General features: G+C 40.5%; 1 long non-coding RNA gene and 1 other non-coding gene across 5 annotated transcripts; both read left to right on the plus strand.

Annotated features, from left to right (window-relative positions):
- Positions 1-965: 965 nt before the first annotated feature.
- On the plus strand, positions 966-24,967 carry LOC111548099. 4 transcript variants are annotated; one of them, XR_002733316.2, is made up of 6 exons: positions 966-1,160; positions 3,865-4,863; positions 16,182-16,491; positions 16,674-17,135; positions 21,988-22,068; positions 22,420-24,967. It is a non-coding gene; the product is annotated as an uncharacterized LOC111548099 (long non-coding RNA). The 4 variants fall into 4 exon arrangements; XR_002733315.2 differs by having other exon boundaries at positions 22,607-24,967; XR_002733313.2 differs by having other exon boundaries at positions 16,674-22,068.
- On the plus strand, positions 9,148-9,251 carry LOC111548255. The gene has a single exon (XR_002733336.2). It is a non-coding gene; the product is annotated as a U6 spliceosomal RNA (small nuclear RNA).
- Positions 24,968-25,938: the final 971 nt, after the last annotated feature.

A 25,938-nucleotide genomic window follows, 5' to 3' on the forward strand; every position in this document is an offset into this window, starting at 1 on the left:
CTAGAATAAGGTGTCGAGGGGAGAGGGACACTCATCATGCTACAGAGTAATCAAATCCTATCACTGGTTGGCCCCTTTCATTCCACCCCTTCTCATCACCAACATCCGGTCAGCCACTGGCAAGGAGGCAGGGGTCGGGAGCAGTGGGGAAACTAAGTCACAGGAGGCAGTGTCTGGCACTGGGCCCACAGAAGTGATGAGCTCATGGCTAGAGGCTCTGGATATGATTTCATGTGCAGGTGGCTGCTGCTCAGAAGGAAGAGAGGAGATGCATTCTTGGTGTGAGCATTTCTACAGCTCCTCCACTCCCTTCTCTCAAGAGGTGGCCCCAGACTAGGGACAGACAAAAGAGATACCCCCCTCCTCCCAGCTGTGTTTCTGCATGTCACTGTTTCTACAGTATGAGCACCATAAGGCCTTGAACCTCCCGCTTAACACACACAGGCTTCTTCCCCTTTCCTCTAAAACAGAAACTATCCTCCTCCTCCCAAGATCTAACTCCTTGCTCACTCAAAGCCACTTCCCCTGTAAGAGTACTTTGAAGAGCCAAAGCCCCCCATCAGATGTGGCTTCGGGCTCATTTTCACAACTGACACCTCTGGAGTGGGGAAAAACAGAGACCCACACCTGTGAAGCCCCGTTCCCAGGAGCCCTCCTCCTGACTAGCTGCACAGCTCATTTGAGCCCAGGTCTTGGACTATCACAGGAGGCTGGCCACACCCTTCTCTATGACAGACCCTGTTCCTGGGCTCCTGAACGAGGAAGGGTCACCAGCACACCTGACACAAAGTGAGGGTTCCAAAGGGCAGAGTCTCGGTACTACGGGTGTCTGCCAGGCCCCCTCCAAGCAACTTGGGACACTTATATCAGTAACTTCTTAGCTTTTATCTGATTCCTATTTCACAATCTAGAAACTGGAACTGTCATAATCCCACAGCCCTTTCCTCCCATTATAGTAACTTCCTCTTATATCATGGAAGATACAGTTCTGCTTCTCTCAGCAGAGCAGAATCCAGGACCTCCCCAAAACAGACCTACAGGCAGAGCAGGCTCCAGGGTCCACCACGATGCCCGTCCCTGCCTCTCGGCCCTGCCTGAGAGAAACAACAGAAACGATTTCATCCATCCCTGCTGCTGCCTCTGGCTGCTGGGACTCACAGGTGAGTGCCCCCACCCTCAGGTACCATGGTGCAGGGATGCTCTCCTGAGTTTGGCAGCGGTACCATTTGGCCACCTGCAGTGGGGCAGGTGAATCTCTGTTGTTCTAGGGCCTCTTTCTTTGCTGCCCCTTCCCCTTTAAGACACTTCCCTAAATAGTTTGTTTTATAACATGTGTCTCCAAAACAAATCCCTCCAGAATTCTTATCGCTTGGAGGGGTTGTTTTCTCTCCTATCCAGGCATTTCCCCATGACAGGGGTGCCCAGTCCCTCTCACTCCCTACACCCCTGACATCCTGTGAAGGTTCCACAACCCCATAGGCCTGACCTGCAGAACCTGATGCCATCCTGAGGGAAGAAGTAGAGGAGCAGCGTTTGACTCCTCGGTCCCCAGGAGGGAGACAGGGATGCTGTCATTAAGATGAATACACATGGATGGATAGGTGATTAATAGATAGATTAGATAGATAGATAGATAGATAGATAGATAGATAGATAGATAACAAGTACTACACATACAATGTGGAACTATTAGAAAAAAATGCTAAATCGTCCTTTTTAGACTAGTAAGTCTCCCAGAATCTCAGTAACCTAGGATTATGTTCTTGATGTGGGCGTTTCTCCTGCCTGTCTACTCCCTTCTCTCCAAAGCTGATCTGGACAGTCAGGAGGGGCACCCATCCTTCTCCCAATGGTATTAACACCTCAGTTTAGGCTCCACCTAATAAAGTGGTGAAAAGCACAGGCATCTTAAAAAAAAAAAAAAAAAAGCCAACAGGCCAGGGTTCAAATCCAAGTTTCATCATATGTAGGCTGTTTGACTATGGATAAGTTACTCAACTTCTCTGTGCCTCTTTTCTTGTCTGTGAAATCAGGATAAATAATAATGCCTTTCCAATAAAGTTGTGGTGAGAATCAAACTAGTTAATTAATATAGTTAAGTGTTTGGAGTAACGTGTAGCACACAGAACCACCTACGTGAACTCTGGCTGTTACAGCCTTTTAGGGCTTAGGAAGTGCGAATATGAGCACATGAAAATCGTCCTGCTGCATCAGGCCATTGCACCACTCACTCTGTGCCTTTGGCAAGTCTATGTCTTCACTTAGAACTCACAAAAGTCATGGGAAATGAGAAGAGTCCATCAGGCTTGGTAGAAGAAGGAATTGAAAGCCACAGAAGGGTGTGGGCTTCCTTGAATCACCAGGTTGTCAGGGCTGGAAGCTAGCCTACTGTACTTGTAGTTAAAAATGGAAAGTGCATTTCACAGAAGTCCTTCTATGAGCACAGTCCTGAGGGTTTCTCAGAGATTTTCAGGTTTCAGTCTCACAACAGAATTACATAGGAAGTTTTACTTTCCATGTTGTATACATTACATAGATAAGAAATCAGAGCCTCAGGGAGGTTATTTTCATCAATGTCATCCATTTTCTGTTGCTTAGAATAGAATACATGAAACTGGATAATGCATAAAGAAAAAGAACTTATTTCTTATAGTTATAAAGACTGAAATGTTCAAGGTCAAGGGGCCACATTTGGTGAGAGCCTTCTTTCTGGCGGGGACTCTCTAAAGAGTCCTGAGGCAGCACAGGGTATCTCTTGGTGAGGGCACTGAGCATGCTAGCATACTGTACTTGGGTCCCTCTCTTTCTTCTTGTAAAACCAACAGTTCCCCTCCCATGATAACCCATTAATCCATTAATTTACGAAATAATGCAGAGTTCTTACGACCCAATCACCTCTTGAAGACCCTACCTCTCAATACTGCACATTGAGGATTGAATTTCCACAAGAATTTTGGAGGGGACAAATATTTAAACTATAGTAATCAAGCAATAGAGGAGGTATTGAAACCTGGGTCAATGGGATTCCACTAGCTCTTACTTTGACCTCTTCACTGTGCTGCTTCTATATACATCGAACTTTTAACAAAAATAGGATTACACAAAATATGGTGATTTATTCGTTCTTTTACTCAATGATAAATTGGGGATCCTTTTCCATGTAAATACATATGTGTCTGCAGCATCATCAATACATCCCCAATATATACATCAACATTATCATTTCAGTCACTACATAGTTTTCCATTTTGTGGTTGTACCATCATTTTTCTAACTCACTCCTATTCTTGGACATGGGCCTTACATCAAACTTTTCCAGATTGTAAATACTATGATTGCCATTCCTTTACAAAGCATATTCACCCTTGTCTGATTGTTTCTTTTGAATAAGGCCCTAGAAGAGGAATTACTAAGTCAAAGAGTATGAGTTTTATTGGGAAATTGCATTTCAAAAGTGTTTTTTGGTTTCAAAAGCCATTTCCCAATAAAACGTGAGTGTCTCAATATCGGTAATACATTATCTCACCACACACAGCACGGAAGCAGCAGCAATGGACAGGGGTGACCTAAACAGATTTTGGTTAAAGTATCTCCACTTTACTTGTTTAAATATGGGTTTGTCACATGTACATAGATCATAAGATCATGACGATAATGCCGCATTGCCATCTGGAGAGATTGTGTCCATTTTTATTCCCATCAGCAGTATGTAGGAGTGCCCGCCTCACCACACCCTTGGCAACACAGAAAATTGGCATCTTTTTCATGTTTGCTAAGCTAATATTCTAAAACTTGTGGCTGCTCTTAGCTTGCAGGAGGGAGAAATGTTTTATTTTATTTTATTTTATTTTTGTTGTATTTCAGGCTTGCTGTCAAAATAATCCAAACAGGGAAGAAATGTACACGTAAACAAGAAAAGTCCCCATACTCATCTGGCTCCCTGAAGACAGCTACTTTTTAAGAGTTTCATTTGCCTTCTTCAAGAGAGCTTTCTTTCACTGACATAAAATGCCAGCTTGATCGTACAGTAAATCTGTCTATTTATTTGGGTCCAGTTCTAGGTTCTCTCTTCTGTTTCATCGACCTCTCTGCTTGCCTTGGTACCAACCTGCCTCTAGTATTTATTGCAGCCTGAAAATGTGCTCTAACTTTCATATGCTGAAACCTGTGTACATCTTTTGAAAAACTTTTCCAGCTAGTCTGTCATGGAGGTTAGCAGTTTGTTTGTGGTTTAACTATGCACTTCACTGGATTACCGGGGTTGTTGAACATCTTTTCTAGATGTATGTCTTCTCTTGTGACTTCCTGACTGTGTCCTTAGCAAGGGCTGTCTGTCTGTCTTGTCTCTATGTCTCTCTTGATACCCAGTTAAGAAATGTGACCATCCTAAAAGCTAATACATGATATGGAAAGAAAGAATTAATGGGGCTTCAAATGCAATCTGAATCCAGGCACCTGGACCACAGCCTCAGCCACAGCTGGAGCTTGGAGCTGACCTGTGTTCTTCCAGGAGTGGCAGGTGAGGAGGAGCTGCAGGTGATTCAGCCTGAGAAGTCCGTATCAGTCACAGCTGGAGACTATGTCACACCTGGAGACTGGTCATTGCACTGTGACCTCCCTGATGCCCATCCAGTGGTTCAGAGGAACTGGACCAGGCCAGGAATTAATCTACAGCCAAAAAGAAGGCAACTTCCCCTGGATAAGAACTGTTTCAGACATCACAAAGAGAAACAACATGAACTATTCCATCCATATCTGTAGCATCATGCAGGCAGAGCCGGCACCTACTACCGTGTGAAATTCCAGAAAGGGAGCTTAACGTGGAGATTAAGTCTGGACCAGGCACCCAGATGTTTGTGCGTGGTGAGTACAGATCCCTAGAAATCCAGCGCATTGTCCTAAAACAAATTACAATCCCTGGGAGCCCAGCCCAAGGCTCCCCCTTTGTTAGCTCCTGTGCCAAGGTTATGAACAGAAGATGAGGATAGTGAGAGGTCACAGTGAAGGAGCAGGGTGAAATGTAACCCCAGGGCCATCTATCAGTAGACTCCTAACTCTTTAGAATCTTACAGCTTCCAAAGGCCCACAAAGCACAGTGGGTAAAGTAGACTACAGGGCCAAATGGCCTGGGATCAACTTCTTGCTCTGCCATTTACATGCTATGTGACCTTAATTCTATTTTTCTTTTTTTACAAGGTCTCTCTGTGTTGCCCAGGCTGGAGTGCAGTGGCGTGATCCTAGCTCACTGCAACCTCTGCCTCCCAGCTTCAAGCGATTCTTGTGCCTCAGCCTCTTGAGTATCTGAGATTATAGGCATGTGCCATCATGCCCGCTTTTCTTAGTAGAGACGAGGTTCCACCATGTTGGCCAGTCTGATCTCGAACTCAGGACCTCAAGTGATCCTCCCACCTCAGCCTCCCAAAGTGCTGGGATTACAGGCCTGTGAGCCACCATGCCCAGCCTATGTGACCTTAATTCGTAGTCCCAGCTACTCGGGAGGCTGAGGGAGGAGAATGGCGGGAACCCGGGAGGCGGAGCTTGCAGTGAGCTGAGATCGCACCACTGCACTCCAGCCCGGGTTCCCGCCATTCTCCTGCCTCAGCCTCCCGAGTAGCTGGGACTACAGGTGCCCGCCACCTCCCCCGGCTAGTTTTTTGTATTTTTTAGTAGAGATGGGGGTTTCACCGTGTTAGCCAGGATGGTCTCGATCTCCTGACCTCGTGATTCGCCCATCTCGGCCTCCCAAAGTGCTGGAATTACAGGCTTGAGCCACCGCGCCCGGCTGTGACCTTAATTCTTAATCAAGATTCTTAATGTTAAATTCTCTGTGCCTCAATGTCCTTGTGTTTAAGGTAGGGATAACAATAGTATCCACTTCACAGATTTGTTATACGAATTATAAATGTGAATGGGCTTATAAATGGAAAACACTTAGAAGAGTATCTGCTGTATAATAATAATTATATTATTATATATCATTAGTACTCAGGATACTACAACCAATTAAACTTAAAAACATAATCTTAAAAGCATGGAACCACAGATTGCCATAAGATATGAATGATAAATTTATTGAGGCAGAAAGTTACAACAATCACATGTAGATTATTGATATAGAATATGTAATTCCTACATTTCTTAAATTTTGTTCTGTATTTCTATAAATTCCATATATTCTTGAGTTTGATCCTGGCTGATTCAGTCATGGCCGAAGACAAACCCTGCAAGACTCTAAACAGCACTCATTAAAGGAAAGCCTGGGAAGCCCAACAGTTAGTTCAGACATACTTGTATTGGTGAATTAATTACTATGATTCTTTAAAAAAACAGGTGTGATAATTTACTGTAACAGAATCATAGAAACAGAAACATACATCACGATAATTTAGGGGACTTTCAAATTTTAGCACCTTACAGCCATGGAGAAACAAAGAGAATGGTAGGCAGTCTTTGAGGACAAAGAGAATGTCACACAATTTTAAAGAGTTGAAACTAAAAAGCAAGTTATGGACAAAGCACTGTGGGTGACATCAGCACGAGACGCTTAAGGACAATATTAGACCCTAGAACACAAGGAATAGTGCCTTCAAAATTCTTGGGGAAAATTATTTCCAAGCTAAAATAATTTACCCAGCCAATCTATGGAGTTTGCAAGATCATCGAGAACTGCTTTTTATATCCCCTTGTGCTTTACCAAAATAGGAGTCAAACGAACAAACTAACAAAAAAGGTAAGAATGAGAACTAGGAATAAGGGATTGGAAACCCTAAGATAACAGCTGTGTAGGAGGCACAGAAATGGCCACTGGGCCATTCCAGAGCAGGAGGACTTGCAACATCACTAGGGACATCTCCAAAAGATAGAATCAGTAGAATACTTAAATAGTCTTCAAACTCATGCCCATCATTTCTAACAGTATTTAACATTACTTTGAAGTATTTGTCAATGCGTTTAGAAGGAGAGAGCAACAAAAATCATATTAATTGCAAAGGAAGTGGAAAAACTATCTCTCTTTGTAGATGATATGATATCTGGAAAACTTAATAGAATCAACATTAAACTACTATAAAAAACAAGATAATTTAAGTAACATAGCAAGTTATAAAATCAACAAACAGAAATCAATAATCTTCATATATACAAAGAAAAACCAGTTAGAACATATTGTGAAAAAAGACAAACACATATACAATAGCAAAATAAAATCAAATTAAATATTTGGGGCAACTTCTACCAAAATAGTGATTGGGACTGGATTTACTCTCTTGCTAAAAATCTGGGCAAATTATTTTAAAACAATGGTAGACAAGACATTGGATACCAGGCAACAAAGGACAGTGATCCCTGTGAAATGGGAAACAAATGAAGGGAGCCCTAAGGCTGCCCCAAGAGTACTCTCTGAGAAGGCTTTAAGACCACCGTACACAAAGAGATAACTCAGGTGGAGCCTGAAGTTCTCCCTGAGTTGATAAGAAGGACCTGGATGTCCACAGAGGCCAAGTGCCTACAGTTTTCAGGATAGGGCACCAAAGAGCAGAGAGAGAACTCCAAATATCTGTAAAAGGTCCCCCTTGAATATTCAGTGAAGTATTGAAAAGTGTATTATGTACATGAGAAAAGTACATGAGGCCAGAGGAGAAAAATTTCCGGAGCTTACACAAGGCTAAGAATAGTGCCTGATCTTTACAACCCGAGCGAAAAAAAACTCATAATTCATGAGACATCTGGTAGAATACACAGAAGAGTTCTGCCTCAGTAAAGGAAAAAGAATTAGCCCTAGACCAAATGATGCTGGAGGCCTGCCTTGCAAAGCTTAAGTGCAAAACGTGAAAAGTTCAAACAGCTTCCAGGTAATTTAACCATGTCCCAAAACAAGCTCAAGCATATTTATAGAAAGGCAAACTACCCAGTACCCAATGAAGTAAAAGTCACAATATCTGGCATCCAATAAAAAATTACCAGGCATGAAAATGGCAGAAAAATGTGATTCATAATAAGAAAAAGTAATCATTTGAAACTAACCAGAAAAGACAGATGATAGAATTAGTACACAAAGAAATTAAAGTTATTATAAGTATACTCTGTACATTCAGGAAACTAGAAGAAAAACTGAATATGTGAAGTAGATGCATGGAAAATATTTAAAAGATCCAAATTGAACTTTTAGAGATGAAAGCTTCAATGTCTAAGATGAAAAATAGACTGAGTATGATTAATAGTAGATAAGACGTTGAAGAAAATAGATTAATGAACTTAAAGCCACAACAACAGAAACTATTCAAAATGATACATAGAGAGATAGAAATGGAATATATAAAGCCACACTCAAATATAAGACAAAAAATTAAAAACTGTATAAAAGATAAACAGAGCATCAATCAGCAGCTGTGGGGAAATTTCAAGTGGCCTAATAGATATATATTGGCGACACCAGTGGAAGAGGGGACAGAAAGAATATTTGAAGAAATAATGGTCACATATATTCCAAATATGATAAAAACTGCAGACCCACAGATCCAAAAACTCGATGAACCCCAAGCACAAACCAGGATGCACAAACCAATAAAGAAAATATCTTAAAAGCAGCCCCCTAAAAAGAAATATTAAGTACAAAAGAGCAAAAAATAAATAAGACAGGAGATTTTTCATCAAAAATAATGCAAGCTTAAGATACATCTTTAAAGCTTTTTTTTTTTTTTTTTTTTTGAGACAGAGTTTCACCCTCGTCACCAAGACTAGAGTGCAATGGCATGATCTTGGCTCACTGCAACCTCCGCCTCCCAGATTCAAGTAATTCTCCTGCCTCACCCTCCCGAGTAGCTGGGATTATAGGCGGCTGCCACCATGCCTGGCTAATTTTCGTATTTTTAGTAGAGACGGAGTTTCACCATTTTGGCCAAGCTGGTCTCGAACTCCTGACCTCAGGTGATCTACCCCTACTCGGCCTCCCAAAATGCTGGGATTACAGGCATGCCCCACCGTGCCTGGCTATTTAAAGCATTTTTTAAAAGAAAATGATAATTAAAAAGTCATTCTAGAATTTTTACCTAGCAAAAATATCTTTTAAAATAAATAAATTAATTAAGCATTTAATTTATTTATCTATTTTTTGAGCCAGTCTTGCTCTGTCGCCCAGGCTGGAGTTAAGTACTCACTTTGGCAGCACAGATACTAAGAGTGAAACGATACAGAGATTAGCATGGCCTGTGTACACGGATGGAATGCAAATTTGTGATGCATTCCATATATTTTCTCAGTTTTGTTAAATGGAAAGCATTCTAGAGATGTATAGTGGTGATGGTTGCACAACAATGTGAGTGTACTCAATGTCACTGAACTGTACAGTAAAAAATGGTTAAGATGGCAGATCTTATGTGTACTTTACCACAATTTTTAAAGTGAAGAATAAAGACTTTATCAGTCATACAAAAGCTGGAAGAATTCATCATCAACAGATCCACACTACAAGAAATGTTAAAAAGAAGTCCTTCCAACAGTAGTAAAATGATACCAGATAACCTGGATATATACAAAGAAATTGAAAGCAAGAGAAATAGTAACAATGTGGGAAAATATTTTTAAAGTACATTTAAATGTACTTAAAACATAGTCAACTGTTCAAAGCAAATACAATAATAATATATTTGACAGATTATAACATACATGGAAAGTAAAATGTGTAAGAAAAATCCCACAAAGACCAGGAAGAGAGACACAGAAATATATTACTGTAAGAATTTTATGCTATATGTGAAGTGATATCTTATCACTCATGGTAAATAATGATGAGTTAATAATGTATGCCAGAAATCTCAAAACAACCAGTAAAATAACACAACAAAGAGTAACAGCTAATAAACTGACAAAAGAGATAAATCAGAATCATAAAAATCATCTGAAAGAAGACAGAAAATGAGGTACACTGGGATAAAGAAGAGATGAGGCTAGTAAGTAGCAAGATCATAGATTTAGACCTACTCATATAAATAATCATATTAAATGTAAATGGCTTAAACACCCTAATTACAATAAAGTGATTTTCACATTAGATTTTTTAAAGTAGGACCCACTATTTACTGCCTGCAGAGAACCGATTCTCTTCAAAAATAAAGGCACAAATAGATTAAAAATAAAGGGACAGAAAAATATATGCAACATTAACAATAATTTTTTAAATATGGAATACCTATGTTAATATCCAAGTATAATTAGAATAAAGAAATTATGAGAATGTAGAATACCATTTATAATAAACTGATCAAAAATTAATCAATAAAATATACCAATTCTAAATGTTGATGCATATAACAATAGAGTTTCAAAATACATAAAACAAAATTCATAGAATTGCAAGAATATATAGAAAAATCTACAATTATAGTCAGATTTCAACACCTCTCTTTCGATAATCGGTAAAACAAGGAGGCAGAAAAACAGTAAAGATGCAGAAGACTTGAACAGCACTATAAGCCAACTTGAGCACACTGATATTTATAGAATGTTCCATCCCAAAACAAGAGAATACACATTCTTTTTAACTACAAAAGAAACATTTACCAACATAGATTATATTCTCAGCCATAGATAAGTCTCAGTAAGTTTTAAATAAATCAAGTCATGTGAAGTGTGTTTTCTGACCACAATGGAATTAAATTTATTTATTTATTTGATTTTGATTTTTATTTAATTTAACCCTCAGTAGTCATAGAAATTAAATTTAAAAAGCAAATATCTCTAGAAAATCTCCAAACATTTTAAAACTAAATATACTTCTCAGATACCCATTACTGAAAAAGAAATCAGAAGAAAAATTAGAAAGTATTTTATATATGTATGTATGTATCTATCTATCTATTTATTTATTTGAGACAGGGTCTCACTCTATCTCACAGGCTGGAATGCAGTGGCACAATCACGGCTCACTGTAGTCTCAACTTCCCGGGCTTGGGTGATCCTCCCACCTAAGCCACCTGAGTAACTGGGACTACAGGCGCACTCCACCCCGCCCAGCTAATTTTTGTATTTTTTTTGTAAAGACTGGGTTTTGCTGTGTTGCCCAGGTTGATCTCAAACTCCTGAGCTCAAGTGATCTGCCTGCCTCAGCCTCCCAAAATGCTGGGATTACAGGCACAAGCCACCACTCCTGGCCTAGAAAATATTTTTAACTGAATGAAAATGAAAGCATAGCATACCAAATTTGTAGGATGCAGCCAAAAGAGTACTTAGCAGGAAAATCATAGCACTAAATCCCTATATTAGGACAGAAGAAAGGTTTTTTTCAGAGACTTCAAAAAGTAGGAAAAAAATGAAGAAAGGAAATAATAAGGAACAGAGCAGAAATCAGAAATATAAAATGAAAAACTATAGAAAAAATCCATAGGAACAAAAGCTGGTTCCTTGAGAAAATTCGTAAAAGTAATAAACACATATCCACACAGTTAATCAGGAAAAAAGAAAGAAGACACAAATTACCAATATCAATAATGAGAGAGGTGACACTACTACAGGCTCCACAGATATTAAAAAGATTATAATGGAACTTTATGAAAAACTTTATACCAATAAACTTAACAACTTAGATGAAATGGATAAATTCTTTGAAAGACATAGACTGCTAAAGCTCACTCAAGAAGAAATAAATAGCCTAATTATCTCTATATCTATTAAAGAAATTAAACTTGTAGTTTAAAAAGCCTCCCACAAAGAATAATTCAGACCCAGATGACTTCAGTGAGGAATTCCATCAAACAATTGAGGAAGAAGTACTAACAGTTTCACTCAGATTTCTATTTCAGAAAATTAAAGAGGAAGTGAGGCTTCCCATTTTATGAGGCCAGCATTACAGATAAAAAATCACAGAAAAGCAAAACTATAGATCAACATCCGTCATGAACAGAAAATTATTGTAGCGCTATAGTAATCATACAGTGTGTTATTGGCATCAAGATAGACAAGTGGATCAATGGAACCAAATAGAGATTCTAGAAATAGATTCATACATATGGTCAATTGATTGCTTTAAAAAAAAAAAGTATGAAGGCAAGTCAGTGGAGAAAAAAGAGACTTTTCAACTGTGGTGTTGGATCATTTGAAGAGTTAATAGACCAATGGAACAGCATAGAAAAATCCAGAAATGTATCTATCTAGTTCCTCCCACCATACACCAAAATAAATTCCAAATGGATCAGAGATTTAAATGTAAGAAATGAAACTATTTAAGTACTAAAGAAAACATATATATATTCTTTTATAACCTAAAAATGGAGAAAACCTTCCCAAGTGTAATTCAAAATGCAGAAAGATAAAAAAATTATAATTTTGATCACATTGTACAAAAAGAAACTTGTGTATGGGTGTGTGTGTGTGTACTATTTTGCAATTTACATCATAGACAAAAAATAATCCCTAATATAGAGAAAGCTTCTAAAATTTTAGAAGAAAAAGTCATCTTTTTAGAATTAAGAGCAATAAATGGGAAAAGACAAGTTATAGAAAATGAAATACAAATGTTTCAAACATATAAAAATATGCTCAACCATCCTTGTATAGGAAGAAATGCAAATTAAAAACTACACTGAGACACAGTTTCTCACATATCTGCTTGACCAAAAATCCAAAAGTTCAACAGCACATTCTGTTGGGGAAGCTAAGGCAAAACAAGAACTCCATATTTTGCTGTTAGGAATGCAAAAATCATATAACTCATAAAGAGGTGAACTTGGCAATATCTAGCAAAATTACCTCATGACCCAACAATTCAACTTCTAGAAATGTATCCTAAAGATATACCAATACAAGTGCAGGATGACTTATCCTTAGGCTCTTCATCACAACACTATTGTAAGAGCAAAAGCTGAGCTGCCTGCTAAATTATGGTACAGCCGCACATTGGGTATTATGTGACTTTAAAAGGGCATAAGGAGGAACTCAGCACACCACTTCAGAGTGACCCACAGCATATCATTAAACAGGAAAAGCAATATATAGAAGAGTGTGTGGAGCACACTACCTTTTATGTTTACAAGAGTGAGAAATACAAGCATATGGGTATTGTCTCTTGTTGTTGGGTTTTTTTTTTTTTTTTTTTTAGACAGAGTCTTGCTCAGTCGCGCAGGCTGGAGTGCAGCGGTGCGATCTCGGCTCACTGCAAGCTCTGCCTCCCAGGTTCACGCCATTCTCCTGCCTCAGCCTCCGGAGTAGCTGGGACTACAGGTGCCCGCCACCACGTCTGGCTAATTTTTTTTGTATTTTTGGTAGAGATGGGGTTTCATCGTGTTAGCTAGGATTGTCTCAATCTCCTGACCTCGTGATCCACCCGCCTCGGCTTCCCAAAGTGCTGGAATTACAGGCGTGAGCCACCTCGCCCGGCCTTGTCCCTTGTTTTTTTAGAAAAAGAGGAATAAACTAAAATCATAATTTAAAAATTTACATGTAAAGGAGAAAGGGAACAGAATGGAAGAGACAAGGGGGTTGCCAGACTTCTCTGAATGTGCTGTGACTTACGTTTTGACTTTGTAAGCACATTAATTTTTAAATAATTGATAAACAAACTCCAAAATGAAAAAAAAAAATCCTAAAAATCTAAATTACTAAATCTCAAGTCAAGTTAATTAATCTAACTATATATTGATGGCTTAACTAAACAAAGACTAATTATTTCAAGGGACTTTAAAACACAGAGATAAGTTCAGTGAGAAGCCAACCCTAAGACAAGGATTTGAGTGCAATTAACACCAGTAGGGAATGGTGAAGCCAGTCAATAAAGGGCATGTTATCAAGCCCACTACCACTGCAAGTGACTGCAGCTGAATGCAGTTGGGAAACTGGGAAATAGTACAGGATGTGGGCAATTCATCAGAGTCAATGACCTGGTTTTTCCAGCAAATAAAGGAAAGTGGAACTCCTTTAGATTAATAGAGGTTTAAAAGACATCAACAAAATGTAACAGATGGCTTTAATTTGGATCCTCATTCAAACAAACCAACTGTAAAATTATATTTATGAGACAAGCAGAAAAATTTGACTGTTGACAAATGTTAGATGATATTAAGGAATTACTATTAAAGTATACTAATGGCATTTTTGTTGTTTTAAAAAAGGAATTCTTAACTCTTCTACATGCTGAAGTAGTTAAGAATGAAATAATTTCATGTCTGGTATTTACCTTAAAGCAATCCAGTCTCTGGCTTATTTCGCTTAGCATAATGCTCACTAGGTTCATCCATGTTGTCACAAGTGGCAAGATCTCTTTATTTTTAAGGCTGAATAATATTCCATTGTATACATATGCCACAATTTCTTTATTCATTCCTACATTGACAAGCATTTATGTTGTTTCTGTATCTTAGCTATTGTGAGTAATGCTGCCAAAAACATGGGCATGCAGATACATTTACAAGGTTTGAATTCATTTTCTTTGGGTATGTACCTGAAAAAAACCTTGCTAGGTTATATGGTAGTTTTATTTTTAATTTCTCTCACTTATATGTAAAATATAAAAAACAAAACAACTCGGATATACAGAAACAGAGTAGAACAATGGTTACCAGGGATGGGAAGTTGAAAAACTGGGGAGATAGATGGAAGTCCACGAGTACAAAATGTGTTATGTAGGATGAATAAACCCAGAGATCTAATGTACAGCATGAGGACTATAGTTAATAGTGTTGTACTGTATACTGGAAATTTGCTAAGAGGGAGGATTTTAGATACTTTTACCACACACAAAAAAAGTGGTAACTATGTGGGATACTGGATATACTAATTTGCTTGACTACAGTAATCATTTCACTAAGTATGTGTGTAGCCACACGTCATGTCGTACACTTTAAATATATACAATAAAAAATATTAACCCAGCACTTGATGGGAGAAGTGTAGACGAAACAGGATCAGTCATTTGTTGATAGCTGTTAAAATGCCATGCTAAATACTTTCTCTCTGTTTTTATGTATGTTTACAAATTTATCGTAATAAAGAGATGTTTTAATTCAAGTCTATACAATCCCCTGAAAAATCTTTGTGCCCTCCTGAATATATATGTATCCTAAAGGGAAGTCCAGTGCAGTACTTCGTAGTTTCAAACATGAAGGAAATCTGGCAGAAGGCTTGGGGATGAATTTGTCATAAGTTCATAGAAAATGAAGCAAATAAAATTATGACACCATTAAAAGAACAACATGATGACAGTCAATAATAATTTAATTGTACATTTTAAAATAGCTAAAAGAGTATAATTCTATTATTTGTAACAAAAACGGTAAATGCTAGAGGGGTTGATACCCCATTTTCCATGATTTGATTGTTACACATTGCATGCCTGTATCCAAACATCTCATGTACTCCGTAAATATATCCATCTACTACATACCCACAAAAATGAAACATTAAAAAATACATGTTAAAAAACCTCATCAGAAAACAAAAAGCTGTACAAGACAGGAAATATAATTATGATATATTACATGGCCCAATTGTGAACAATGTTCATTTGGTCATAATAATATAAATGCTGAATACTGATAAAACAAAAAATTATTGTGTGTCTTTAACAGGAGGATGTGAGGAGGAGAAATGTGGATGGCGGGTAGAAGGAGCTGTAAGAGAGCTAAAGCATCATCTTCCATAGCAGTAGGTAGATCCATACTATATAAAACTGAAAAAAATGAGAAAAGTTGAAAATAACAGTATGTTAGTATCAACATAGAAATGCAGAGAGATATGCCCAAAGAATCCTCTAAAATAGTTCAAAGTTGTTGGTCTATAATACTTGCAAGGAGAAGAAACCAAGGTCTGCTGTTTTTCGGGGTATACCTTATGTGACTTTTTAAACAATGTACTTTGGGAAGAAGATAGGGAGGATAAGAGGGGACAGGAGGAAGTGAACAAGGGAGTAACATGGTCAGATCTCCATTTTAGCAAGATCACCACGGTCTGGTTTCCAAGTGTAGGTTGGAAGAGCTGAGAGGTAAAGTCAGTGAGGTCAGTTGATTGGCCGTTATAACAAGAAGAGTAATGATAAAGTTTATGAAGAGGAGAAAACTGGAGATGAGAGATTGTGGTAGGAAGTCAAGCAGAGTGAACCATGAGGGTGATTATTGTGCTAAAGAGTAACTCTCCCTCTTCATTTCTCTCTCTTCTCTCTCCTTCTTCTCTTCACCCTTGCCCTGATCAATGCTAAGCCCTCTCTTCCAAAGATTTCTGGCCACTCCAACAGGGATATCCCAGGCCAACTAGTGAATCTCACCTGCACCTCAACTGGCTTCTTTGCCGAAAACATATATGTGAAATGACTCAAAAATGGCATAGAGCTTCCAGCCTTTCAGAGCCACGTCTCCTCACCTGCAGATGCTTCCTCCTACACCGTCATCAGCACTGCTACAGTGACCCTTGGCTTCTCCTCACTCCACTCCCAGGTCATCCGCCAGTTGGCTCACAGTGAATTGCAGAGCCCCCTCAGAGGGCATGTGAACATCTCCCAATTTCTCCAAGGTAAGCCCCCCACACAAATAGGGCCAACCTTTTGTGACCACTGTAGGCTCCCTGCTTGAAGCATGGGAAGCATCCTCCCATTCATTCCTCACAAAACCCGCAGTGAGGTGATGATGAGGTTCCCTGTTTTATATGACCATCCTCCTTCTACATAATGCCATGATCGGGTTCTTCTCTTTCAGAGCTCCCTGCTGTCTAACGTCTTTGGGAGGTGGAACTTCATTCACTAATTCGACAGGTTTTTGTTGAGCATCTGCTATGTGGTGGCATCATTCTAGGTGCTGGAGATTCTATGGTAAACCGAGCAGACCTGGTTCTGCCTTGCTGAGTTTACAGTCATGTGAACCCAATCAACCAAGACGCAAACAACTATATGGTTATGACTCATCACATTTGCTATGAAGAGAAAGAACAAATTGCTGAAATATATGAAAAGGAGAGAAATCCAGTTTACTCAGGAAATGCCTTTTTGAAGAAATGATGTTTGAGCCAAGGCATGGAGAATGAAAAGGAGTCAGCCAAGCAAAGTGCAGAGTGTTCAAGGCACAGGAAACAGAGCATGCAAAGGCCCTGTGCTGCCGTGGGGAGCAAGACATGTCTGAGGAGCAGAGACGAAGCCAGTGTGGCTGAGGCCTAGTGAGAGGGTGAGTGCATGGAAAAGGAAGAGGCTGGCAAGAGAGGGCCAGGGACCTGATCACTTAGGGCTTCATAGCAAAGAAGTTTCTCCCACCTGAACTCGCTGTGGGAACTCCTAACACCACTGTTCAAACCGCCATGCCACCACTGCCTTGCCGCCAGTCACCACCTTTGAAACACGCTTCTTAAACTCACCTGGCAACAGGAGAAGCAGCAAGGCAGGCTACACACACATGCCCTTTCTGGCTCTTACTTCTTAAGGACAGAGTCCATTGTTTATTTCCCAAGAGCAAGCCCAGGCTGTTGTGTTGAATCCAACTTTGCAGAAATATAGAAAGAAAGGCAAAGGAAATTATCCTCACTGCTTTTCAAGTCCATCTGCCTTTGCCTTCAAAGGGGCTTTCCCCAGAGGCCTGTACTGTCCTTTGCCCCCCCACCAACCTCAGCATAGTATAGTCTCAATTACCTCCTGCAGATGGGTGAAGTTCCTTCCAGGGGTCCAGAACTCCATCTTTCCTTCTCTCCAGCTCCAGCCAGAGAAAACCAAGGAGACCCATTAATAGCACCATAGTCTCCACAGCAACCCCATAAGGGAGATAATTTATGGTATCATTGTCAAAAATTTAGTTCCTCATTACTCAAACGCCTCCATCCCAAAATAGAAGTCTGTCTTGCTTAATCAAAAGATACCACAAGAGAGCTGCAGCCTGGAAAGTGAATTCTAGCCTCCACATCAATCATCCCAGAGAAACTAGAGGCAGCTGTGTGTCCTTGCTTCGTTCAGATGAGGAAACTGAGGCCCAGAAAAGTGAAGTGACTTGCCCAAGGTCACAGGGTTCTTCAGTAAGCATGCTGGAATTTGAATCCAGTGTTAAACCTCTTCAGATAACTACCTCTGATCTGTCTCCTGTAAGAACCACCTATGCAGAGATACCAGAGAGAGGCAATAACCAACCCCACTTTCCCCAAGAGTGGTTGTCTCAGTCATGGTCAGCCCAGAGATGGGCGTTGTGCTGCTCCCCCAACCCTCTCAGAGCTTGCTGCTCCTTCTGTCCTACTCGTATAAGTGAAGACACTCCCCCTCAACCAAGTCATCTAAGCCAGAAACCTGTTCTCACCCAACCCATCACCAAGTTCTATCAGATATCACTCCCAAATATTTCCTGAACTCATACATTTCTTTCCACTGCCACTACTTAAACTAATACTTAAGTTCAAGCCAACATCCATCTCTTACCTGAGCAATTGCAAGAGTCTCCGAATTGATCGCTAATATCCACCATTGCCCTGTACAGTCCATCCCCAAACTCCCAGCAGCCAGGGGGATTTTATAAAGGAAACCAGATCATGTCTCTCCTTTGCTTAAAACCCTACAGTAACTCATCACTTCTCTTAGGGGAAAAAAAAAAATCTTACTGAGATGTTCAACTGTGATATTCAAGCATTTTTGTGCATATTTCCCTAAAATAATTGTGCAAAACTATATAGTCTATCATGTATTTTAAAGTTGACATCTAAAATTTTTCATTATAACTTAAATAGTCACACAGAACATAACTCCTGGAGTATTACAAATGTTGCATCACTCCAAAACATATTCAGTGAAAACAATAACATCATCATAATTTAATTTCCACCATCATCCATTTAAACATACATAAAGAAGCTCTTCTTTAATAATCAGGCATTTTATATCATTCCTTTTACTTCCTAATGCTGTATTTCCATTCTAACTCCCATGAAGAATTTAACCTTAATGTAACATATTTTACATTGGAAAATCTTTTATTGACTATCAAATCATACAGATACATATCACAGAGAACTATGAGAACACAGAACTCAAGCAAAACCACATCTATAAATTGAAATTTAAAATAAAATTTTTATGACCGTAAGACTCTCAGTGTCAAAAAACATTCTTTTGGATTGAATTACACAATTGATCCAAACAATCTAAATGTATAAAAATTTTTGATAAGTAATTATTAAAATAGCCATTAACATGGTATTGGAATTGCAGTTTGGCAAGGTAGATGGGGGAGTTGATGGTCCTTTAGTTAAAGCAGGCTTCCTGGCCAGCAGTATTTGCAATGTAAAGTATTTTGCATCCCAAAGTCTTTACACTAAGGACAATGCCCCACAGCTAGATTCAGGAAGTGTGGGAGGAAGGCCTTTCTTCTGTGATATGGGAGAAGGAAAATTGAGAAACCGGAGGTAAGAAAAGAAAGTGGCCCTGATGCTCATTCTCAGGCAGATCAATATAACTAAACAGTTTTATGAGGGTTCAGGATCTGGAAATTAATTGTATTAAAATAATGTTCCTATGCCTTAGAATGTCTTTAAGTGCCTCCAGGGCACCTATAAGTATAGCCAGCCTCCAGATTGGCTATGAATTCAGCCTCACTCATCCATCCTCTCTCTCATTCACTTTGATCTTCTTTCTAAAGTCCATGGAAACTCAGGGCCTCTGCCCAGGTCCATCCATCTGCTGAGATGCCATCCCCACCCTCACCCTCTCCCAGCACCCCCTTCCTCCTGCCCCACAAACCCTTTTGCCTAATGTTTCACAATTGTTAGGGGTATAGAGCCAATTATCCCCAAATTTATTCCAGTATTCCAAATTTACTCCATATTCCCTTAAATGATTATGCTTTTAGATGCTGTGGGTCAAGAATTCCAGCAGGGCTGGGCAAGGACAGCTTGCTCTGTTCCATGATGGTGAAGCCTCAGCTGGACAATTCAGAGGCTGGAATCACCTGAAGACTCCTTCACTAACATACCTGGCCATTAGTGCTGGCTATTCTTGGCATGGGCTTTTCCTTATTATCTTTCTGTTGCCAGAAAAAGAGTCCCTAATCAGGTTCCAAGAGGGGGTTGTTGGATCTGATAAGGAAGAAGTTAAAGGTAAGTCACAGAGTACAGTGAGAAGAGATAGTTTATTGAAACTATTCACTTACAGGGCGGGGTGTCCTCAGAAAGCAAGCAGAGGAATGCCTCATCTGTTTTAAGTTTTTCTTATAAAGACGTCTTGTCCATGTAAAAGCTAAGCTAAGCTGTGTCTACATGCACGTGAGCGGACAACATGACAAAATATATTATTCTATTGATTTGAAGAAAACTATCCTTGACATTCTAGAGTGTGAGTACATCAAAGAATAACTATAATGATATTGAAAACATATATTGTTATAGGTATTGGGACATGTTGACTTTCCACTGTTGTAGAAATGTGTCTTTGTAGGAATCTTTAGGCTTTTTCTTCAGTTGTAAATATCCTGTAACTGTGGGTCGTGACCAGCAAGGAATGTGCCTTGTTGGTTCCAAGATGGAGTTGAACTTAAAGTAGCGTTAGTCTGGCTCTCCTAGGCTCCTGCTTCCCCAACATTTCCACATAGGCTAGTTATAGCTTGTGACTGTGTCCCAAGGGTGTGTCCCAAGAAAGAGCTAGGTAGAAGCCATACCAGCTTTTATGACCCAGCCACAGAAGTCATACAGTGTTGTCCCTACTGCATTCTATTCATCAAAGCAGTCACAAAGTCCAGGGGAGCAGAAACAGACTCCTCCTCTAAAGCAGAGTAGCAGAGTTCTGGAAGAGCATGTGGGGTATGCTGCCATCGTTTTTAGAAAATGCAGTCTGCCACACAGAGTTAACTCTTACTCATCTTTCATATTTCCACTCAAAGATTTCCACTCAAAGGTTACTTCCTCTGGAGACCCTTTCCTAACCTGCCTTCCTGCAGACCAGGTCAAGTGCCCCTATTGTAGGCTCTTGGAACTCTAGTGGGGGTCATGTGTCTGCTTTGTTTCCTTCCTGTCCTCCTCACCAGAGTGGGAGTTCCATAAGGCAAGGCAGGGAACATGCCTGTCTTGATTCATGCTGTATTCCAAGAACCCAGCACCCTGCCTAGAAAGGTGTGGACACCCCTTGAGCATGCTTTGCATAAAGGAAGAAACTAACGAAGGCAGTGCTGTTGTTTCAGTTGTACCCACAGTGAATATCTCTGCACACCACCTCCTAGGACTCCAGGCTGCCATTCTCACCTGCCATGTGCAAAGGTTTTACCCCAAACCCATTGCCTGGCTAAAGACAAATGGATACTTCAAGACCTGTGAGGCCCTTGGCCCCACCAAGAACCCAGATGGCACATTCAGCCAAGACAATCATATCCTGGTCAACACTTCAGAGTGGAAGGATAAAAAACAGTTCACCTGCCAAGTGTGGCAGAATAACCAGGCTCTGGTCCAGGCTAGCAGGCAGCTGAGCAGACCCAAAGAAGAGTAAGGGAGTCTGGGAGAGTAGGACCAGAATAACCAAGCAGGTAAAGGCTCAGACCTAGAGACAGACAGGCCAGGTTCAAATGCAGGCTTTGCTGTGCTCACCATGTGTGACATTGGAAAAGTCACTTCACCTCTTTCTGAATCATCTATAAAATGGGACAGCAATTATGGCATCCTCTTTAGAGCATTGTGTCTCCAGTACCAAATTGCAATAAGTGCTGCTTTCATCAGCTGAATCCTGACCAGTCACTCGTTTTACCAGATACTCCTTTGAATAACTAAGCTAATATGAAATATCTTTCCCCAGTTCCCATCCATCCTTCAAAAGTCATTCAGATTCAACAATTGCTGAGCACCTATTAGGCACTTTGGTTGCTCCCATTTGATACAAAAACATTCTGAAATGTGTGTTATAATTCCCACTTTACAGATGAAGGAAACTGAGGCTTATATAGGTGAGGTGACTCTCCTCGAGACAAGGGTATAGTCTTGGGACCTGAGTCAGAGGTGGGGCTGAGCCTGCTTGGGGGTCTAATGGAAACAGGATCCAACCTCATCCTGACATTGTTCTGTCACCAGGTACCCCTGTGTGCAACTCCCTCCTGCTCCTTGGCTGGAACTTTCTGTCATCTATGTCTTTAGGAGGAGACTTTCTTCCAGGTAAGAGGGGACCCCAGATGGGATTAGGCTCCCAAAGGTGGGACTCCAGCTGACAGGGGCACTGTGAGAAGAAGGCTGTGGGGCCCTCCCATTTCTCCTGTACCTTGAATGGGTGTTGATCCAGAGGGTCCCTGAGAATTGCACCTCTATCCCCTTGACCTTCCTTTGTCTCTTGCACAGTCAGTCTGAGGATGTGCAAAGAGGCAGGTTCCCCTGGTCAGGGCAGGAGAGAGGGCACTTAGGGAGGAAGAAACAGAGAGAATTGGTATGAAGACAACACCCTTGAGGTAGACTCTAAGGAGAGGTATGAGAAAATCATGGGCTGTGCCTCAGCCCCTGCTTCCTCTACAGGTCACAGACACTGCAGAGGCAAACCTCTACAGTGACGTAGGACCCTCAGTCCCTCCTGACTTATTCTGGAGGACTGGCCTCAGAGGAGGACCTGCCATGATACCTGTAACTGCTCCCCCAGCTTCTCTTGCCGCATCAGCCTTCTGAGACCTGAACAGCACTGACCATCCCTCCTTATCTCCTGCAGCCCCAAGAGGAAGGGAGCACCTAGATTGGAAAGGTCAACAGTGAGAGGCAGATTCTCATGCCCTACCCAGGAATGAATTTTCTGTGGAAAGTCTGACCTCAGAGTCCATGATGCTGACCAAGAAACCCAGCAGAGGCAGGATAAGTTCCAACCCTGAGAAAAATAGATACCTGCATTTCTGATGGCTCCTTCCTGGCTCATCAAGGAAAGCCCCTTGTGCGCACCCAAGCTCTGCCATGAAACCTCTACAGTCCCATCATTAAAATTGAGTTCAATGAAACACTTATGGCCAATAAACATATGAAGAAATGGCCAACCTCATTAGTAATCAGGAAAAGCCACAGCAAAACCACACTGAGATGTCATTTTGTCCCTGTTCAAATAGCAAAAATAAAGAAGCCACTGGATCTTTTTTGCATTACTAGTGGGCACATAAACGGACACAGCTGTTTTGGGAAACAGATTGGAAAATTTTGTTGTGTTAAACACTCACATACCCTATAACCTGGCACTTCCACTCTCGGGTTACACCCAAAAGAAACTTGCACATGTGCACCAGGAGATATGTACAAATATGTACATGGAGGCATTGTTTAAAATTAGCAAAACCTGAGAACAATCCACATGCCCATCTACAGTACGATGTGTGATAAACTTAGTACAGTCACAGAATGGGATATCCTATAGAAAGCAAAACTAACCACAGCTGCACACAGTAACATGGATAAATTTTAGTAATACAATATTGATAGGGGTAAGCAAGCCCCAGAGATTTCATGCAAAATGATAGTCTTTTAATAAAGCTAAAAACAGCTAACATTAGTTTTTGGAAATACACAGAAATATAATGAAACCCATGTATTTTTAAAAGGAACAAGGAACACAAGATTAAAAATAGCAGTGACCTTGGATGTAGGGGGGGCAGAAGGATGAGAATTTGGGGTACATAAAGGTAAGTGGAAGTTACCGTGAAGGTTCTAGCTTCCATGATGTATGGTGGCTTCACAAATGTTTATATTAAGATTTTTTTTAAATTGAGAGATTAACAATATAAAATTGATATAAGTATGAAGTAGATAGATAGATGCATGGTTGATTGGAAGGGAGAGAGGGAGTGAGGGAGGATGGATGAATGGATGGACAAGATGGATGGATGGATGGGCAGACAGATGGGTGGACAAACGACCAATGGACAGTTGTATAGATGAAGGGGTAGGTAAACAAATTAATAAAAAGGGTCATGCATTGTCAATAATGATAGTATCATGCAGCATGAATTATAATAGGTACAATTCTGTGTACTTAAGATTGAAAGGAAAAAAAATAAACAGAGGGACATTATCTAGAGAACCCCAAGTTCCCTTCCTATTGTGACATTCTACAGTTCCATATAAGGAAGAAAAACAGTTACTGGATGCCACCACGGGCCTGGGACTTCATGTGCAGTTGTGTCTCATTTCATCCTCATACCGGTTTTACAAGGTGGGCGCCATGCTCCATTTTGCAGGTAAGGGGACCTGCCCAGTGTCACTTAGATAATAAGTGGTAGAACCAAGAAATCCAGATTCAAACCCAACTCTTCTCACTGCTTTCCAAGGAGCCACATGGTCCCGTATTCTAGACACAGATAAGGTGATCTTCACCCATCCTCAATCCATTGCTTCCTGGCCTGTCAGCCAGACTGTTCTACAGTAAAGTCCACTTGGTACTATGGGTGGTGACGGGAAGGAAGATCATATGTGTGCCCTTTCCCAGGTTTGAAATGTGGTCCTGGAGTAGATCGAGGGTTCATCATAAGCACCAAAATGGCCCTGTGAAGACTTGGGAAGATGGTGTAGTCCAGAAAAGCCTTTTACAGAAAAGGCTTTTTGTAAAAGGGTAAGTATGCCCAGAGGAGATAAACATCCTGCTCTATTAGTTTTATTGTGACTTTGAACCTTTGTAGTCACAGAAACAGAGATATTCCCCCTCAGATATGCATCTCCTTTTCAAAATTTTCTACTTACAATAGAGCTGCTTCAGCTTCAATATTCCCATTCCTGGGCTCCAATGTTGAGAACCTTGAGGATATCTTGTCTGTCTTCAATGATGAGGGTATCATGAAGCAAGAATTATAATTTACCTCCCCCTTGAAGCAGGACCATGACTAAGATGAGGCAAAGTTCCTAGGAAACAAAAAGTAAGACACTCATTCTGAGGCCTGAGCAGGGCAGTGTCAGTATGTATAACACCTTGTGATGTGGGCTGGCTGTATCCCCAACCAAATCTCATCTTGAATTGTAGTTGCCAAAATCCCCATGTATCATGGGAGGGACCTGGTGGGAGGTAACTGAATCATGGGGGAAGTTATCTCCATGCTATTCTCATGACAGTGAGTGAATTCTCAAGAGATCTGATGGTTTTATAAGGGGCTTCCCCCCACCTTCACTCTGCACTTCTCCTTGTGGCTGTCATGTGAAGAAGCACATGTTTGCTTTCTCTTCTGCCATGACTGTAAGTTTCCTGAGGCCTTCCCAGCCATGCTGAACTGTAAGTCAATTAAACCTCTTTCCTTTATAAATTACACAGTCTCAGGTTGTCTTTATTAGCAGCATAAGAATGGACTAATACATCTTGCGTCTACATTTTGTGCCCTAGGTGCCCTAAGTTTCCATGTCCCATTAATTCTGTCCCCTCTTGTTCATCTGCATGATCACCCAGACCCTTGTCAGTATTTACCTGGATCACTCCAACAGCCTCCTCTCAGGTCTTGCTCAAAATGGCCTTTTAAAACATTTTCTTGGGGTTTCAGTGACTCACACATGTAACCCCAACACTTTGCGGGGACAAGGCGGGAAGACCACTTGAGAACAAGAATTCAAGACCTGGGTGTATTTTGCCTGGGCAACACAGTGAGACTTGGTCTCTACAAAAAAAAAAATTAAGTTAGCTGTGTGTGGTAACACACACCTGTTAACTACTCAGGAGGCTGAAGTGTGAGAATCACTTAAGCCTGAAAGGAAGAGGCTACAGTGAGTTGTGATGGCAACATTGCATTCCAGCCTGAGCAACAGAGCAAGACCCTGTCTCAAAAATGTGTGTGTGTATATGTGTGTGTGTGATATATATATAACATTTTCTCAAAAACTTTAGCTAGCTCCTCATTCCCCAAATAATGCTTCAAAAAGCACACAGAGGATGTCCCCAAATCACACTTGAAGAAGGACACAGAGAATGTCCCAGATGTTGCATACCTTGAAGCCAGAGGAAAAATGAAGCTGCCAGAAAAATCCCAGCTTGAACATAAAGATTTCTTATGCCTTTAAGGAAACCACCCATGTCCTAAGCAAGCC

Source organism: Piliocolobus tephrosceles, chromosome 20 (genome assembly GCF_002776525.5).
Source record: "Piliocolobus tephrosceles isolate RC106 chromosome 20, ASM277652v3, whole genome shotgun sequence".
NCBI lineage: Eukaryota > Metazoa > Chordata > Mammalia > Primates > Cercopithecidae > Piliocolobus > Piliocolobus tephrosceles.